The sequence below is a fragment of the Apium graveolens genome, chromosome 6 (genome assembly GCF_009905375.1).
Source record: "Apium graveolens cultivar Ventura chromosome 6, ASM990537v1, whole genome shotgun sequence".
Classification (NCBI taxonomy): domain Eukaryota; kingdom Viridiplantae; phylum Streptophyta; class Magnoliopsida; order Apiales; family Apiaceae; genus Apium; species Apium graveolens.
In genome coordinates, this window is record NC_133652.1 from 132,779,918 (window position 1) to 132,788,109 (window position 8,192).

Sequence of the window (8,192 nt, forward strand, 5' to 3'; positions counted from 1 at the left end):
CACCATATTTGACCTGTAGCAACACCAAAAAAAAGTGTTAAAATGGCCAAAAACTGTTACCTAAAGCAAAAAAATGGGCTATGGTTACATTTTTTGAAAATTTGGGGGGTTTGGATTTGCCCCTGCTACAATAGATGTCTGCGGTTACACTTTTTGAAATTTTGGTAACACCTCCAAATGTGTTACAATAGAGTACCTACAGTTATATTTTTTATTTCTATGGTAACAAGTTGAAGGTGTAACCACAGTTCTGTTGCAACACACCTTACCCTTTAGTAACACCAAAAATATGTTTAAATAGACTCTTTTGTAACACCTTATTTGTTATTGTAACACTCAATTCAATCTTTTGGTAACATTTTTATATCTTATTGTAACATTCTTTTTTAACACTCTGGTATTTTTGTTTTTTTGGTAAACGAGCTCTAAGCCTCAAAAATATAAAAGAGAAAGAATTTACACGAGTCGCTTCTCAAAATTTCTCTTAGAACAGGCTCTAAGAAAAACAAAGAGATAAAACAAAAAACAAAAATAAATTACATCAAAAATCAAACCTAACTTAAAGTAAGAAAGGCAAATCTAAAAAAGTGTTTAGTTAAGTGTAGCAGCAGCAACTCCCAGGCTCTGATATAAACATCTCACAAAGGTCTTAAAACACGATCAGAGCAACACCCACCTGCAGGAATCCAACTGGGACAAGAAAGAGGCAAATAAAAAAAGTTAGAAAATAGCTAGAGTATATTAAAAGAGAAACAAATAGTGCAACCAGAAAACTTAGTACCTGGCCTGACTCCAGGAGGTTGAAAGCCATACACACCACCTGCATCACCATAACCAGGCTAATGTAAAGAAAAAGGAAATCATATGTTTAGTGCATAATGGGGCCCTCAAATATATATGATACTAAATTAGGGAATAAACTTACTTGCGAGGATCTGCGTCTCTGTTCTAAAGGAAGAGATGGATTTGTAAAATCCCTGATCATATATGAAGAACAGCATGTCAATGACTTGATACATTAACCCACCCGAAAACTCAAATTAGTAGGCCAAAAGACTTTCCTTGATCTCTCATTATTATAGTTCACTTGTAGTTCATCAAGGCTGGGACAATAAGAAGTATGCATTGTAAATGATGAACATTAAAACAAGCTAAAATCAGAAACAACATGATGCAATTAAAAAGAAAAAAAATACCAATAGTAGGATAGTACCATCAACTGCATAGGACCACGTTCAACTGAAATCGAACCAATACATTAAAGAAATGAAAATAGCTAATGTACTGCAGAAGATGTCTTAAATATTAATAAGTATACAAAGACTAAAAGGATGGTACCATCAACTGCATGTTGTGAGGTTGGCTCTCCTGTGTCTTGGTTGATCAAGTATGTCTGGCGGTCATCTTCGATGTCTGGTTCTACTCCATGATCTTTTGATCTTCTCCCAAAATAAAAAGCTAACCCTGCGATATTTGATACTCAGCCATTTTTTCCTTTTATTGATGCCAAAACAGCGTAGAATAATCACAGATGATTGTCACTGCAGTAGACCTAGTGAATCTTAATCTTTCGCCATCTGTCCAGCAGCTATTACAACTTCATAAACAAGCCCATTGCAGTATTTTGGCTCAGTCAGAAGCTATGATGGTACTTTAGTTTAAACAAGAAACATAGTAATGTTAGAGTAAGTTGGTAACAAATAATCAAATACCTTACATGTTTTTCCAGCCCTGTGAGGACATACGGTTCCGGTGCACACTCATATATTAAACTAATGGTGCTGCTTACTGGAAGTGGACTATCACAATGTGCAACATTATGTCCTTATATGTGCAATATTAGTCTAGTGCTTAAAAACTGTAGCATGCATACAATATCTATAATTCAACAAATAGCTTATTGTTTTAAAAACAAAGCAACACAGAAATCTTGACTCAGGAAAAAAATGCAATTTGATACTTATGTATGATAAATGAAAACCCTCTTCATGTAAAATTGATACGTATCTGTGTAAAACAAAATTGCAGATTAAACAATGCATAATATTTTTTTGGCTAACTTATAGATTCTAAACTAGAGTCACTTTTCATCTTTCTAATAGAAATAAAACTACCTATTTATAACTGAATTCTCAGAACTCAACAACAAACTAATCAAAAAATTCAGAACTTAACCAGAACCCAATACGAAATGCAAAGAGCCTGTTTGTGGTCATCAAGAAGTTTCAACCTTTCAATGCTAGTAGCGGTAAGAAGATCTGAGTTTACATTCACTGTGACTTCCACTTTCAAGATCCGCATGTACAATGCATCTGTTAACTAATGGCTTGTACTTTTGAGATAGATCCAATCTCCTTACTAAGTACCATATTGTTAAGTAGAATATTGATAAATTCATCACAAGTAAACTCAAAATAGAGACAAGTACAAATATTATTTTTCAAAAAACAGGGCACCCAAACACTATGGTTATCTAGTAAACTATCAATAACATATAAATTGTTTTCCAAATACAAGAACAATTTAAAAAAATTCAAATAGCCTAATTTTCCCTTATTTATTCCTTGTTACTTCTTTTCTATTTGATAACAGTAACATAGTACAGATATAAAATCAAATAGAGTAAGTACAAATTACCTTGATTTGTGTTCAGTAAATCATGGTTGCTAACTTGCTATACCTAGAAAGTGAAGAACAACCCAATCAAAGAACTCAAAATTAGCAACTAAAAAGAACCCAATTAAAATCCCAAAAATTGAATACTTACAATTCGATTTGATGTCAGAGACGTTGATAGTGCTAGATGCGAAGTTCAATTTGCAAGTTTAATATGCCCAATTTTTGTAATTAGAAATCTGAAAACAGGATTTGCTCCATAAAGGCACCCAGCGAAGGCCCAGAAGATCGAGAAATTTTATAAGGGAAATCCTGAAAGCCCGTCAAATTTTGCTTGATGAATTTGTTCCAAGAATTGGCTTAATGAATTTATTCGACCAAGGCTACATATTTTGTGATAAATAGAACCCTAATCTCCAGTTGCTGAGTGTTTGATACTTGCCAGTGTATAAAGCACAAATGAGGGTCTTAATATTTTATTTTCCAAAATAAAATGAGCGGGTCAAATTTTTCCTTTTGGGCCGTTTAGAGTTTTATGAAAATTTTATAAAAAATTGGAGAGCCCACCTAATCATTTAGTCCTATTGTAACACTAATTCTAATATCAATACTAACACTATATTTTGTGTTACAATAGCAATTTCATCGTGTCTATGGTAACATCTAGTATTCTCTACTGTAACAAAAAAAAAACTGTTACCCCAAATCAAATTTTAGTGATTTAAGGCAACATTTATGCTTGTAACACCAAAAAAAGTGTTGCTATAGGCCTAATATGGTGTAGTGTTAGCAGAAAAGTAATGGAAACTTTCTCAACTACGGAACTAAAGAGGGTGATCATCTTGATGAAGGATAAGGACACGAGTACAAGAATGTGGAAGGCTGTGATGTCTGAGAGGTTGAGGTAAAGTGTAATAATTAGAATTTTTGAGAGTTTGTAAAATGTTTGATGAATTGTAACCCTGACAATCGGGGAAAAATGTTAAGCCCACACTATGTTATGCATGGGAAATTTAGTTTCCGAGTCGATATCGTGATTATATGTACGAATTGAGTGTATGTAAACGCCATTAGTTTTAAAAAAAATGAACTTTGTAAAATGACCTTATATATGGACCATCAAGGAATACGAGAATCATAATATAATTACGAATCTAAAATCCTACAAATTAAAACCCAAGTACAAGGCTTCAAAGCATAAAGGACATATAAGAAAGGATTAATCCCACGAACCGCGTACGAAGATTTATTACGAAAATGAATAAGCGACCTAGCGAATACGTAAGCGAATAAATAAAATGTATCAAGCGATGCAAACCATGCAAACTAATTATTAAGAATGTAATCAAAGATTAGTAACTAAATAGTAACCAACCTAATGAGCATAGTAACCTATCTAGAAAATAGTAACAAATAGTAATGAAGTACCTAGCTAGCATCCTAGCTTTGAAAATATTGTCCAAGCTAGAAAGATATTTATAGATTTCCATATCCTAGGATTATTTACTAAAGATTACATACATTTCATTTCAAGAAGCAACCAAGAAAAGCAACAAAAATTCTCTCTCTCTCTCTCTTCTCTCTCTCTCTCTCTCTCCTCTCTCTCTCTCTCTCTCTCTCTATCTCCTAAATAGCTTCCATTTGGCCCTAGCAAGAAAAGGAAGAAATCAAATTTCAAACCTCAACTTCAAGCCATGGAAAAATTTTCCAATTAATTCCTAAGCTTCCTACATATCAAACCAAGGTAAGATAAATTTTTGAAAACATTTCATTAAGGTTTGGATGGTTAAATACTTCCATGAAAGTGATGATGAATAGTGCCAAATAGTAACATTTCTTGATTTCTTGATTTTCCTGGCAAGATTTAGGAACCTTAAGCACACCCAAGCCTCCCAAAGATTATCCATCAAGATTCCTTGATTTCTTGATGTATGGGCCACGCATAATATGCATGAATACGGCAAGGGTGACAACTAGATGTATGGGAGTCATCCTTCTACTAGTAGAAAAGGTTACAAATTTTCGTATTACGACTGATCATCATATGCGGTGGCTCCGGTGAATGACCTATATTCTTACAATTGGAATTGAGATGCAATACCGTAATTCAAGCCTAGGTGCTAGGTTTACCATTAAGGTATTTGCAGACTAATAAGTCAATCAAAGAATTGTTTTTGGAAATAGGTGTGTATCACAAGAAAAGCTATTTTTAAACAAACATATATGTTATATACGGAATCAGATATGAATTTCGTATACGGTCTTTTAATACTGTACTTTATTATGATGGGCATTATAGCTCACATTTGTTTTCTTAAAATGACACAACAAGACAGTGAATCAAGATGCCTATCATGAAACTCACAACCAGGAAACGGGCAGGAAACGGCTGGATGTTCTGTACGATGTTCGGTGCAGTACCTCAGGTACACCGTATAAGCTGGATTGGTTTTCAGTTATTTTTAGTATGACTTATTTAAAAGTATGAATTATGTAAGGTAAAGTTGAAGAAACGTATATTTAGCCACCGGTATAACCTTAAATTAAGGTTACACCCGTGGTAAGACTTAATTACTTTTTATCTGTAATAACTATCACTTTGTGGATCATTTCCAAGACAACAACTTGTAAGTGTGTGTGTGTTATAAGTGTGGGACATAAAGGTGTGATTATTTATTATTATTGTACGAGATAAGTGTTATATAGGATTCAAGATGGTATGGCCTCCTAGAGTCCTGACCCTGGATTTTGGGGCACCACAGAAATGGTATTAGAGCCTTAGGTTATCAAATCTTGGAAATGGTAGGAAATAAAATATGTAGACATAAGAATAATAATAATCAATTAGAACTCAAGTAAAGTTCACCCTCAGACTGCATGGGTAGTCTTCACAGGTTTACCCTCAAGGGAATCCCGACTCTAAGTTATTAACACCTTGCCTATTATGTCAGGTACCAGTGGAGCCTATGGGGGAGGTTGACCCTGTTGATAAAGTTATGCTATTGAGCGCGACCCTACTTCCGAGCCGGAGGACCCACCTATTGATGACTCAGATGATGACCCTATCGAGGATCCCCCGGAGGAGGAGACTGACTTCCCTACCCCTATAGCTGATGATGTCGACGAGCCCCAGGGCGTTGGCGTAGGCTGGACATATATAGAGATGTATCCTCTCCCGACTGTTCACCCTCCCACACCTCACCAAGGGATACTGAGCCCTTGCCCTTCGCTGATGAGGACGAGGATGACGAGATGGAGGCACAGACTTATGAGATTCATGACATATCTTTCAGTGCCCCGGACTCACACCTATCACCCCAGTGACCATACATGTAGCCGTGCATGACTGGATAGTGGCTCAGCTGAATGGTGAGATCACCGCGGCATCTGCCTGCATTATGGAGCTACGACCGACACTGACTGCCGAGAGAGCTATCAAGCTATGCTACCCGGGGATTAATGGGACTTTAGGGCTGCTTTCCGTCCATAGCTCGCGGGAGATTGATGGGATTGAGCTCCGTACTCGATTACATATGAGGATGACAGTGATGGGGGGATACATTCTGGTAGTTGGTGCTAAGCTGATGCTAGCAGAAGCGATGAGGAGGGTTCGAGACCTCACGCGCAGTGACTCAGACTGAGAGACCAGTGACCACCTATGGACCTTGTAAATGGTTGGGTGACTTGTCACCAATTTTGTTAGGATAGCTGGTAGTATATAGCATTCCTAGCCCTTCAGGGTACCCGGGGTATGTATTTGTAATCAGTATTCAGGATTATGTAGTTGATATATTGTATTTAGAAACACGTATGGATTTCGATGGTTGTTATTGTCCCAAGACATACTGGGAGACCTTATTATATATTATCTGGCAGTTATTAAGAAATTGTCTTACCTTATTATTGTACCTTGATAAAAGCATGCTAAATATTTAAATACATGCTTACCTATATATGAATTAATCCAAGTATAAGATATGCAACTGTATTAACACCATTTCATTATCAAAACGATGCCACCCCGTAGAAGAGGAATCAGGGCTCAGCCCGCAGAATCTGTTAATCAATAGAAGAATGAACCTGACCATATAGTGAACGAGGAGAGTGAAGAGGACCTAGACTTTAACAAATTTGATGAAGAAAGATATATAGAGGAAGACTGTAACAACTCGAATTTTTGAGACTTCGTAAAATATTTGATGAATAGTAACCCTGACAATCGGGGAAAACTTTTAAGCCCACACTATGTTATGCATGGGAAATTTAGTTTCCGAGTCGATATCATGATTATACGTACCAATTGAGTGTAAGTAAATGCCATTAGTTTTCGAAGAAAATAAACTTTGTAAAACGACCGTATCTACGGACCATCGAGGAATACGAGAATCACAATACAATTACGAATCTAAATTCCTACATATTAAACCCAAGTACAAGGCTTCAAAGCGTAAAGGACGTAATATATGATTTACCCGCGAACCGCTTATAAAGAATTATTGTAATATTCCATATTTTCAGATATATTATTATTTGGAATTGTTATGTGATTTTTATATGAATTTTAGTGAATTAGCTGGTAACTGGAGTTGATTTTTTGGATGTTTATATATGATATTCTGTGAGTATTCTAATTATTATATGTCCAGAATAAAATATAGATAATTGTGATATTTTTCTGAGTATTTTTTTTGTCTGTTATATGATTTTATAATGATTTATAGATTTAATAGTTATTTTCTGAGTAATTATAAAACTATTTTATTAAGCCGGGAATCGTCCAAATTCAACCGTTTTTGCATTTTTATAACCCGAAACTCTTTGAAAAACACCTTCCTAACTAATCTGATAATTCCGGACATTTTCGGTGTTTTAACTTTTTCGATCCGGACGACGGTTTGACCCGTGCGAGTCCCGGCACAAAATTTTTGATACGATAATCATTTCGGTAGATCAATAAAACCCGTATTCTCGAGAGACGGGATATTTTTACATTATTTTCTTATAAGGTGTTTTATAAGAAGCCCGGTTTTGATAATTATCCAAATCTGATATTAAATTGTATCGCTTTATAGTTACTTAGCGGCTAAGTGATCTATTTTCGGATCCAACATGATCCAATAGAATATTGTTACGTGTTTAAGATGCATTTATATGAATCAATCCGTAATTTGGACGAGTGTTTATTTGCGTTACTCGTGTTATCTCGTTTTATGTGTGTTGAATGTATTTTATGTGTTTTCGGGATTTTATGTTAATTTATGAAGGTTCGTTTTTCCAAAAATAAACGGACCGGGACCCCACTGGGACGTCAAAGTCCAAAAAAATTATGTTTTATTTTATAAAATTATGCGTATTTCAAATACCCAGTATTTCTGCATTTTCTAATTATTCGCAATTTTTGGGAATTTTGATAAAAATTTATATTTTACTGTTTTTAAAATTATTCCCCGTAATTATAATTTTGGGGCTTAATTATTTAATTAGGGGATAAAACACCCTAAAATTGATTTGGGGTATTAATTTTCAAATAATATAAATAGTGTAATTATCTATTTTATTGCATTTTATTTTTATTA

At 34.9% G+C, this 8,192-nt stretch overlaps 1 long non-coding RNA gene across 5 annotated transcripts; it reads right to left on the minus strand.

Annotated features, from left to right (window-relative positions):
* Window positions 1-444: 444 nt before the first annotated feature.
* LOC141668965 (uncharacterized) lies at window positions 445-3,077 on the minus strand. 5 transcript variants are annotated; one of them, XR_012553280.1, is made up of 7 exons: window positions 2,768-3,077; window positions 2,638-2,680; window positions 1,339-1,651; window positions 1,197-1,239; window positions 926-1,103; window positions 782-820; window positions 445-690 (listed from the first exon to the last, which is right to left on the minus strand). It is a non-coding gene; the product is annotated as an uncharacterized LOC141668965 (long non-coding RNA). The 5 variants fall into 5 exon arrangements; XR_012553282.1 differs by having other exon boundaries at window positions 1,339-1,577; window positions 2,768-3,076; XR_012553281.1 differs by having other exon boundaries at window positions 1,339-1,588; window positions 2,768-3,076.
* Window positions 3,078-8,192: the final 5,115 nt, after the last annotated feature.